Below are 10,732 nucleotides of genomic sequence, written 5' to 3' on the forward strand. Positions count from 1 at the left end.
TCTTGGGGAAGAGGATGTGCGGAGGATTGGGCGGTGGGCCTCCAACTGTTTTAGGCGCTATGTGCGAGTTGATATGTTATGACTTTTTGCGACAATAGTACTGATGGCGCTATTTTTCTTGTTCTACCGCCAGTTCCCTCGGCCTGTCACGCAGGAAGAGAGACAGCGACGCCCCACCAATAGCGGGACACAGTCAAGACAACGGATGCAAAGTTGGAACGTCATGCGTGTGTTTTTGGTCATTCATATGTGTCTCGGTTAGGGAGTTTTTTCAGGGCAGGTAATGGGGCAGCGCGTGCAAAGCAGTTAGGTGTCAGGGTTTCCTTTTTTGGCCATGGTGGGCTGCGTTTTGAGAGGTTCAGAGAACGGATAGGTCACATGCTCACTTCCTTGGACACTCCTCCCGATGCTATAATTTTGCATCTGGGGGGTAACGACTTGGTGCACCTGAATAGGAGGGTCCTACTGGAAACGGTGCTGTCAGAGTCGGCATGGCTGGCCAGGCGCTGCCCTGGTACGGTTATTGTGTGGTCACACATGATACCAAGGCTTCAGTGGCGGGGAGGGGTATCGGTGAAGGCTCTCAATCACTCGGCCCAGAGGATTAATTTTAAGATAGACAAGCTGTTTAGGACCCCCAGATTGCAGGTAATTGCCCATGGGTGCATTAAAGGGGACGTATGCTATGTGCAAGATGGGGTGCACCTGTCGCGTTTGGGCTATGAGATATTCTTGGGCAACATTTTAGCGTGGTTCGAGCGAGCTCACTGGCAAGTATGACCTTGGGTTTTGGGGGGGGCCTGATAGTCGGTCTGTGCGGTAAGGTCATAGGTTGGACAGACTAAATTGACTAATCTTTTGGGGCGCCTTATTAAGTGGGGCGCCCAGAGGGGAGGGACATGTGGCTCTCACCAGACTCCAGGGGCAGTTACAACCGGTTGGTTGGAACGGTGCGGGGACAAAGGGGGGGTTATGCTTTCCATTGGCTGGTTGGCCACCCCGCACGCGGGCGTAAGTAAGCTGCGCTGTCTGCATGGCCCCTTTATGGAGTAAGTCTTGAACGTATGGGGGTTGCCTGGGGGAAGTACTTCCGGGTCAGCTGGGCCCCCTGCGCATGCGCACTCCGGTTGGGGTGCATGGGACAATCTGGATTAAAGGGGGAGGGGCCAGCGTTTGACCTTGCCGTAGGCCCAAAGGAATACGCAGAAATGTGATCAGCAATGTGTTTAGACTAGGATAGGAACATTTATGTATTAGAGTTTTGTTAAAGCTAGGAATGAAACAAATGTACCGAATCCTGTCTTGGCATTTATGCGTTATTGTATATATAACCTTGTGTGTTTGTTAATAAATACGATCGGGGGTCAACGACCCCCTATTCCAAACAAAAGGTTATATTGGTTTTTTGTCACAGTGGGGGGAGGAGGGGGCGGTAGGCCGTACCAGACCATAGAGGAAGGCGGAGCCAGCATCGGCCCCGCCGCCATTATGGTGGTCGGCCATGCCCCCGTATCCTGCCCCCTCCTTGGCCCAGCCTTGGTTAGGGGCCGTGCCCCGGAAGCGATTGAATCGCTTCCGGGTCATGGGAGGCTCCCCCGCGCCCCGGAAGTGATCGGATCACTTCCGGGGCGTGGGAGACTCTCCGGGACCTTTAAAGCTGGGGGGAGCGTGAGGGGCGATCTCTTGCTCCCCTCGGCAGCACACCCGTCGCGTGTGCCCCCTCCCTCGGGAGGGCAGCTAATCCTTTTTTCTCCACCCACCATCCCTGAAATAAGAATTTGTTGAAGTAAAATTGGTTTATGTGTTTTTTCCACAGGGTGTTAATTGATAAAATATTTTGTATGTAAATGCCTTTTTTGTCGTGTTTGAGGCGGTATTCCGTGGCGGGCGGTAAGGTCATAGGTTGGACAGACTAAATTGACTAATCTTTTGGGGCGCCTTATTAAGTGGAGCGCCCAGAGGGGAGGGACATGTGGCTCTCACCAGACTCCAGGGGCAGTTACAACCGGTTGGTTGGAACGGTGCGGGGACAAAGGGGGGGTTACGCTTTCCATTGGCTGGTTGGCCACCCCGCACGCAGGCGTAAGTAAGCTGCGCTGTCTGCATGGCCCCTTTATGGAGTAAGTCTTGAACGTATGGGGGTTGCCTGGGGGTAAGTACTTCCGGGTCAGCTGGGCCCCCTGCTCATGCGCACTCCGGTTGGGGTGCGCGGGACAATCTGGATTAAAGGGGGAGGGGCCAGCGTTTGACCTTGCCGTAGGCCCAAAGGAATACGCAGAAATGTGATCAGCAATGGGTTTAGACTAGGATAGGAACATTTATGTATTAGAGTTTTGTTAAAGCTAGGAATGAAACAAATGTACCGAATCCTGTCTTGGCATTTCTGCGTTATTGTATATATAACCTTTTGTGTTTGTTAATAAATACGATCGGGGGTCAACGACCCCCTATTCCAAACAAAAGGTTATATTGGTTTTTTGTCACAGTGGGGGGAGGAGGGGGCGGTAGGCCGTACCAGACCATATGAGTAGGCAATCTGCATCCGTGTCACGTCAGCATAAGAAGGGCTTTTACATCCCTCATGAGCCCCCTTTACCGTCTTTGGCTCTGATTACAACTTTAGCTGTTATTTAACCCACCTGAGAAATAATACCAGAGGGTACGTAATTTATTGAGTGCGATAAACATATAAACATCACCTATTATGAGTTGGTAGGGAATAAATTGCAGATTTTGGCGTTTAACACACCATAGTCTTCATGACAAAGTTCATACCGTATGCCTTTCCCCTGTTACATTTTGGCAAGTTTGAGTTGCTGAAATTTAGCCAACGTTGTGATATTTAATGTATCCAATATTTGTCAGATGCGTTAAATTCCTAACAACTCATAATGCCAACCCATGTGTAATCAGGGGTTTACACACATGTCTGAATATACCAACCAACTTGTAATCTGGGCAATAGACGAGGTAAAAACAAAGCAAAGTGTATTATATTTGCTGCTAAATGTATAATATGCAGTGCATAATTTCATATATAAATCACATGCAGAGTTCTTAGAGGTTTATTATCATGTTTTGTTCATTATTGGTGCCCTGAAGAGGTCTCCCGACTGTTCGATCAACCTTTAGCCGAAACGGAAATGTGATGGTAATGGGAAAAGATAATTATTTTACACATTGCAATTCACATGGCTTTTTTGCATGTATTGAGGAGATGACTTGGTAAATGAGTCAAAAAGACATTTTAAACAAGCATTGGCATAGCCAATAGGTCTCGCCTTTGGGACCTTATAAGTGTTTAGCCAAGCAACAGGTGATGTTGTTGCACCAAGGATATTGTGCTGCATAACTAAATACTTATACGGTCCCAAAAGCAAGACCTATGCATTGAAAATGCAATAGGTCTCGCCTTTGATTAAGTTAAAGCCATTTGCTTTGCTAATGGTATTGTATAGCTAAGCAAATGGCTTTAACTTAATGAAAGGCGAGATCTATTGCATTTTCAATGCTTGTTACACTCGAGTTCGGAGGTCACAATGCCTGATGCTAGAGTCTGCAACTAGGATGAAAGGCAAGGAATTGGCTATTCAGTCTCCTCATATATTTTCCAGAGAAGCAAAGGTTTCACTAGAAAGGAGATATTTGTGGCAACATGTTTCACTTTTTTTTATACAACGCTAGAGGTCATTACAGGAAGGAGGAAATCTCTGCATGGTTGTACACAATCTGAGCGACAGCATTTTTAATCTGATTTACATTAATTGATTTATCTATTTGCAAAAACTACTAGCTGCTTTTTAGTGTGTTCAGTATTACAGAATACATTCTGATTATATTCATGTTTCCTACGAACACAAAAGAGTAAGAGACCAAAGGATTATAGTGGTTTGTGAAAAGGGTAATGGTGTAACCATATATATTAAGAATGTGTTCCCCTGCCCGGGATCAGAGGGCGATACCCTGATGCACCCAGCTAATTTCAATACTGAGAATATACTTTTTAAAATGTATATATAACCAAAGAGTGCTTTTGTCAATTTATTCGACCTCGTTCATCTATATGATCACGGGACTCCTTGGTAACTTGCAACACGCTTGTAACGTAGAGCAGGGGCTACTTTATCCCATATATATTCTCTTGTTTGACAGCACTGCTGCCATCCATTGAGACTGATTATGTTTGTTCCTCATAAAGCTTTTAATGAGTCTCTGCGGCTGCTGTTTCCCTTCCCTTTATTGATGCAACCCTCTTTCATGACTTCTTATTCTCTAGTTATATGTAAATGACCTACAAATGCTGAACCACTGGCCTATTTAACTTGATAATGCACTATAGGAACATTAGCGGGGGTACATTTACTGGACTGTAGAAAGAGATTTCAATACTTTTTTAGGTCTCGCCTGACCCAGCGCATGCACTGGTCTGGCGAGACTTATTGAGAGGGCTCCAAAAAGTGCTACCAGGCCAGCATAGCGCTACAGTGCATGTGCCCGGGCGCGCATGTGCGCGCGCCGCACTTTACCGCGATTACTTTCACTTTCACGGCCGCTTTGCATAGCCAATAGGTCTCGCTTTAGGGACCTTATAAGTATTTAGTTATGCAACTGTTGCATAGCTAAACACTTATAAGGTCCCAAAGGCGAGACCTATTGGCTATGCCAATGCTTGTTTAGTTTTGTCCCCATTGCATCAGACTAAAGCACAAGGTACTGGCTTTAGAGGTGGTGTTTATTTCCCTTCACAATAATATGCGTTCCATTACCTGTTCTTCCTAAATGCAGTAACATGCCAAGCTAATGTTAGTATTTGTGTTGAAACATGAGATTTGAGGATTGTATTGTATGTGGCTCTCACCAATGTCAAACCACTTACAAAATCACTTATCGCAGTGATACAACGTTTAGACATAGATGGGATGGGGGGGATCCCAGTACTGGAAATATTTCACTGACATTTGAGCTGGAAGTTGTGGACATACAAGTGATACCCAAGGTTACAGAGTTCAATAATGCAAGTCAATGGGGCCTCATGGCTGCTAAACAGGATTGGCGAGAAAAGCGATGTCTGTAAGCGGCGTGGGAAAATGCAAAAGGTTATACTTGCTTTTGTATTGCCTTCTTGAGACAAAGTCTCTGGAATGCAGAAAGAGAAGCATCAACTGAGAAGTGCACCTGGCAAACCTGAACGCTCACTCCATAGGCTTAATGTAAATAGCTATCTGGATGCTTTGCTATTAGCACCTTGTGGTGAAGACAAAGGAAGAAAGCTTGAAATACTTCTAGAAAGTAAGTTATAAAGAAATTCTGTTTACTGGTACAATAATTCTGTCATGTAAATCTTTTTTTTACAAAACTAAAAGAAAAAACTGCCCAACATTAATGTAACAGAGATTGTGCTGTATCATAACCCACACTCGTGTGCATGGCGTGGATGTAGTTATTATGAAAAATGTCATATTAAGCATCATTTGAGTGTTGAGATGTGTGCACAATAGAGTGGTTATTTTTTACTCGATCTGCTAATTAGATTATTCAACATATTTTCGTGAATACTCTGTAAACAGGACCAAACAACAAATCTAGCCACAGACCATCGACATCCGTGAAATCCTGCCAAACCTTTCTTGTCACAGTCGCTATCAGTAATCATTCCTAACCCTGACCATCCTTAACTGTGAAGCGCTCTGATATCCTTCGGGTTCATGTTCGTGCTATATAAAACTTTATAAATAAAATAAATGTCATGCACCGAACAGGAAGCCTTGGGGATAGTTAGGTGTCCAGCACTGTCCTGTTCCAGAGCTCGCCCAGCATTACATAATGGAAGGAGTCCTGCTGCAAACCCTTCCATAGAGAAGCCTCCATCAAGCAGTCTTCACAAGGATGGATTTTGTTACCCCCAGGTCCCTTATGTCCTCGTCCCATTCATTTACATATTGGAGATAACCATCTCCCGACAGAGCAGAGGCATGCTGGGACCCTAATACTGCCCCTCCCACCGGGAGTACATAAGCAGTACTTACCCAGCATCCCGTCTGTTCTTTTTTTCTGTCTGTCGACAGAAGTGTGTGGTGGTTGCTGGTGCTGCTCCTGCATATGTGAAATTGGACTTATAGCATAAGAGGTTCTATCAATGCATTTACTGATTTGACATGAGCAGCCTAACGTTAGATGCGAAATGCCTTACATAAGGGTAAAAGGGGGAACAACCTTTACAACGCAACTTTTACAACGCACTACCATTACAACGAAACTGTTACAACGCGAGTGCATTGGCAACGCAGGACATTACAACGCAAGTCTTTACATCGACTTGCACTAGATGGCGTGCTAACATTAAAAATAGTGTAGTTTACTATCCCAACACCTTCCCTACTGTTACGTGGACTGGAGTTGGAATAGTAAATTACACTTTTTTAATGTTAGCACGCCATCTAGCGCAAGTCGATGTAAAGACTTGCGTTGTAATGTCCTGCGTTGTCAATGCACTCGCGTTGTAAAACTTTCGTTGTAACAGCATGCGTTGTAACAGCATGCGTTGTAACGTCATACATCCGGGTAAAAGCAGTGCACAGCATGACATTTGAGGCATGAACACAAACCAAAGTAGATGAATGGAGAATTTTACAAAGATCCTGAGCTATGAAAGCTGATCAGCAAAACAGATGCAAGATATAGACAAGTTACTCAATGAGCCAAACTTGTTGCCGATAGGGGCAGTTTTTGAGCACCAATTTAGAAGTGAAGAATACTGAATAACCTTAAACCCCATAAAACAATATAGCGATCTGCACAGCATTAACTCATACGAAGGAATGTCTGCTTGGGGGGCAAACACTGAAAGTAAAACGTCAATTTGGAAGCTCTCTGTCTATATGAGGAAAGTCTTCACAGAGGTTGTTTTTTTCCCCGGCAGGTGTTCGAAAAACACATTCCTGTACCATACCAGCGTGAAGCTGGCACCCAAATCTAGACATTGTATATAAAATCCAGCATTTCTGTGACTACATCCTACACAAGCTTTAAAAGTGCAATATTCTATTCCAAACTGTATTTTTCTGGTAACGTAAAATGTAATGTGCTCGGCTTGTACCCAAGGATTCTTTAGGCAGAATTTAAGCACAAAGCACCATGGAAAATCGAGATGCATGAGGCACTGCAGGGTGGGAAGAAAGAGAAGGCGGTCGGCTTACCAAAGACACTGTAAGTAATTCATGCACCAAAAATACTCAACACGCCTCATATGCACTGGAGTCAACTCCTCCAAGACAACAGGCAACTACTTACCAGTCAGCTGACAGAAAACTATCTGTCAACGCCCACGAAGCAGCAGATAAGAGAAATATTCTGAACAACAATCTCTCCTGCAGAAAGGGCACATCCCCTTCACACAGTGGACCTTGTTAATCTTGCACTAAATGGCAGCGCTTTCCACTATATACTGTGGCTTGCAGATTCTTCGAACTTACAGAAACGGTTACTATTTTACAGAGAAAGCCACAAACAAAATGAGTTAATATGCCTAGAATTAAAAATTCTCCTTGTTCTAGTAATATCCTGATGTGTTGCTAATAACGATTCTGCCTCCAGCTGGAGAGTGGCGCGCTCACTATTAAGGATTCACCACAGAACCATCATTTTAAAATCTACTGCTATTCACTCATTTCATCGTTGAACTCTTTGGAAGGGGGGGGGTTTAAGTGTTTTCTATTTTTTTGGATACGGGTCTATATGATGCTAACAATATTTGTTGAGTGCTTTATTTGTACTGCTCAATTTTGAGAGGTGATGATGCATATGATGCTTGTCACGTGCTTTAGCTGTACTGATCAATTCTGTACATGGCATGGTTAACCTCGTGCTGTGGCATATCCAATTCACACTGTTGCGGTAAAGCAGGCAGCACTGTAAAAGAACTCTTCGGAGAGTGAACTGGTCCTGGTGCCCCTCGATAACACTCGGGAGTAGACAGGAGGCCCCCAGAGCAAATGGAAAAATGTGTAACAATATTTCACATATTTATGCAGTGGATAGCAGTTAGTTTGTTGTGACACATCCTGCCTGGGCTCACGCCACATCAGACAGCAGGAGGTCAGCAAACTCATCATTGGAACTGAACGGTCAACTGATCTGCAATCCCGCTATGTTTACCATTAGTCTGATACTTCTCATGAAGGGCTTCCAAGTCCAATTGCACGGGAAACAAGCCTTGAGTTGTGTGCGCTCGGCCGGGCATTGAAGCGAGGCGCGCGCGCTTGGCCGAGCAAGAGGAAAGCCATATGGCGCCTCTGCTCGTGCCTGTGAAAGTGCTCGCCCTCCAGATGCCGCCTCGGGTGCTGAAAGTTGGCGGCTGCAAGCGCGCTCGCGTGTGGACCGCAAGCGCTAGGCCAGCAGAAGTCTGGGGTAGCACTTTTAAAAGCACACTACAAAATGTCTTGCAGAGCAGCGCATGCGCTGACTCAGCGAGACCTAAAAAGGGGCATACTTGCTAAGTGCTTTTAAAATTCACAGTTTTTCAGCAAGTGAAGTACATTTTCTGCCTTGAAAGTTATAATGCTTGGATGCTAAAGGTATGAGAAATGAGAGCAGTGGCAGCCATTTTGGAAAAGTAGTGGTAGAGCGGGTCTGAGGGGGGCTTTTTCCTCCATGCAAAGGGCCACTGCCTCTCCTCCGTACTCTTCTCTTCCTGGCAGCATTGAGGCACTCAGGCGCCCAGACTCCTCTAGGCCAATCACGGCGCTGATGTCACCAGCATGACAGCAGCATTGTGATTGGTCTGAGCAGCCTAGTTTGTTGCTCAGACAGGGAGTGGGAGCCTGTGCATGTTCTCTCCACCCAGCTGTGCAATACAGCTGGATGGAGAAATGCTAAGTGCCCATGATGGTTTGGCCAGCCCAAGACAGCTGGCCAAACCATCATGCGCACCTATGGTGCACATTATACAACTCCTCCACCCTCTACCTGTGACACAGCCGAGCCACGCACTGCTCTACCAGGCTTGGAGTACATAAAGCAAAATTAAATGATAACGTAACATTATTAACATTGTGTTATTCTCATTTTATTTTTCCTTTTACACTTAGTCGGGTGCGGCTTGTCCGCCTTAGCAGAGGAGCCGCAGCTGAATGAGAGATGGCTTTCAACTGAAGCCTTATATTTGTTTGACACCCCACACCAGTCCCCTTTAAAACGCGGATTACTCTTTCACAGTTTGCCTGAAAAAAGGCACCTGGCAATTCATGAGACTAGCACAGATTTATGCAGTAAACAATGTGAAAGGTCCTGGCTCAACCCTTAGGCATTTATTATAAAATATCAGTGGGGCCCAAGCCCCTCAGGCCCTTAACACCTGGCATCCATGCTTTTACCTCATTGTGCACACAGTTTCCAGTCCTGAACTTTTGTTTGATCACCTAAAGCATTCTGGGAGTTGTAATCTTGCTTTGTGTCTATTATACTATTTAGGTGAATACCCCTGAAAACAATGATTTGTAGGTGAAAAGTTAAAGACTGGAGGCAGTGTCTTGTTTTGACCATGACACGTTAGGTGGTCACTGTAAAGGAAGGAGCACCAGTGCACAGCCTTTCTTCAAGACCCGGGTCCAACTCAAAGGTCCCTCTACAGGAGCAAACAACTGACGCTAAAAATTGCCCTCAGCGCCCTAAAGTCACCAGTTCTCAAGTTTCCCAGGTCAGTACATGAGTAGCTCATTATGGTCATGAATTTTCTTTACATTCTGGTACTTGTAGTCCTGAATTATAATGGAATGTAGTGGACTGCAAGTCCCAGAATGCAACACAAAATGCTGGATTAATGCATGGATCTAGGAGACTTGAGGACCAGACTTGTGCCAAGTGCTTCAACGAGGCAGTGCATAGTCAGGATAAATATTTTTATGGATGAGGCAAGGAGGGTGGCTTTATTTGAAATGTGTAAACGTCCTCTCATTCTAGGAATACAGTGAAGAAACTGCCTGGAAACCTCTGAGTAAGGTGGAGCATTACATTTCTGGTGAATTCATGTCACCAAGGATGTAGGGCTTTGCGCTAAGGTTTACTTTATGAAGGAGTAACTCAAATCTACCTAATTCAATCCCACTCTAAAGAATACGGTGGGTAGCCCAGTCAGTGCTTAATTTGGAAAAGAGTGAATGTCAGAACCCAAGCTCTGCTCAGAAGCCCGCAGCTGGCACTATCACATGTCAGTTGCCGAATACCAAGGCTGCATAGTCTGGAATCCACCGCATGCCTCTTTAGTCGACTTCCAGACACACCCTGCCCCTTTATCTCACTCTTGCTGGTTCCTGCTTTCTCCCTTTGTGAAGGGTTTTCGATCTTTCCCTTTCTCATCCTTTCCCCTTTGTGTCTTTCCTCGCCCTTTCTCTGGCTCATGAATGAGGAAAAATAAGTTCCAAAAAATGAGTACCGGTGGGCCCCATCTGTAACCACTGGATCAAATTAACCCCTTCAGTGCCACGCCCTTTCCCCCTCCTGTGCCGGGCGTTACATTAGTGGGTGGGGTTCATGACGAGATAGTCTCGTCATGGGCACAGTGCAACCGTGCTCCATGACGAGACTATCTTGTCATGGGCACAGAAGAGGTTAAGCACTGTACCCCGTGGTCCAATCTAAGTAACAAACCAGTCTTTAAAGGACCTCTTATAGGCAAACAATGGTTAATTTGTAAAAAAATAAGTGTAAGGGCCCCATTGCCCTACCAGCGCTGCCA

Source organism: Triturus cristatus, chromosome 12 (assembly GCF_964204655.1).
Source record: "Triturus cristatus chromosome 12, aTriCri1.1, whole genome shotgun sequence".
In the NCBI taxonomy this organism is placed as follows: domain Eukaryota; kingdom Metazoa; phylum Chordata; class Amphibia; order Caudata; family Salamandridae; genus Triturus; species Triturus cristatus.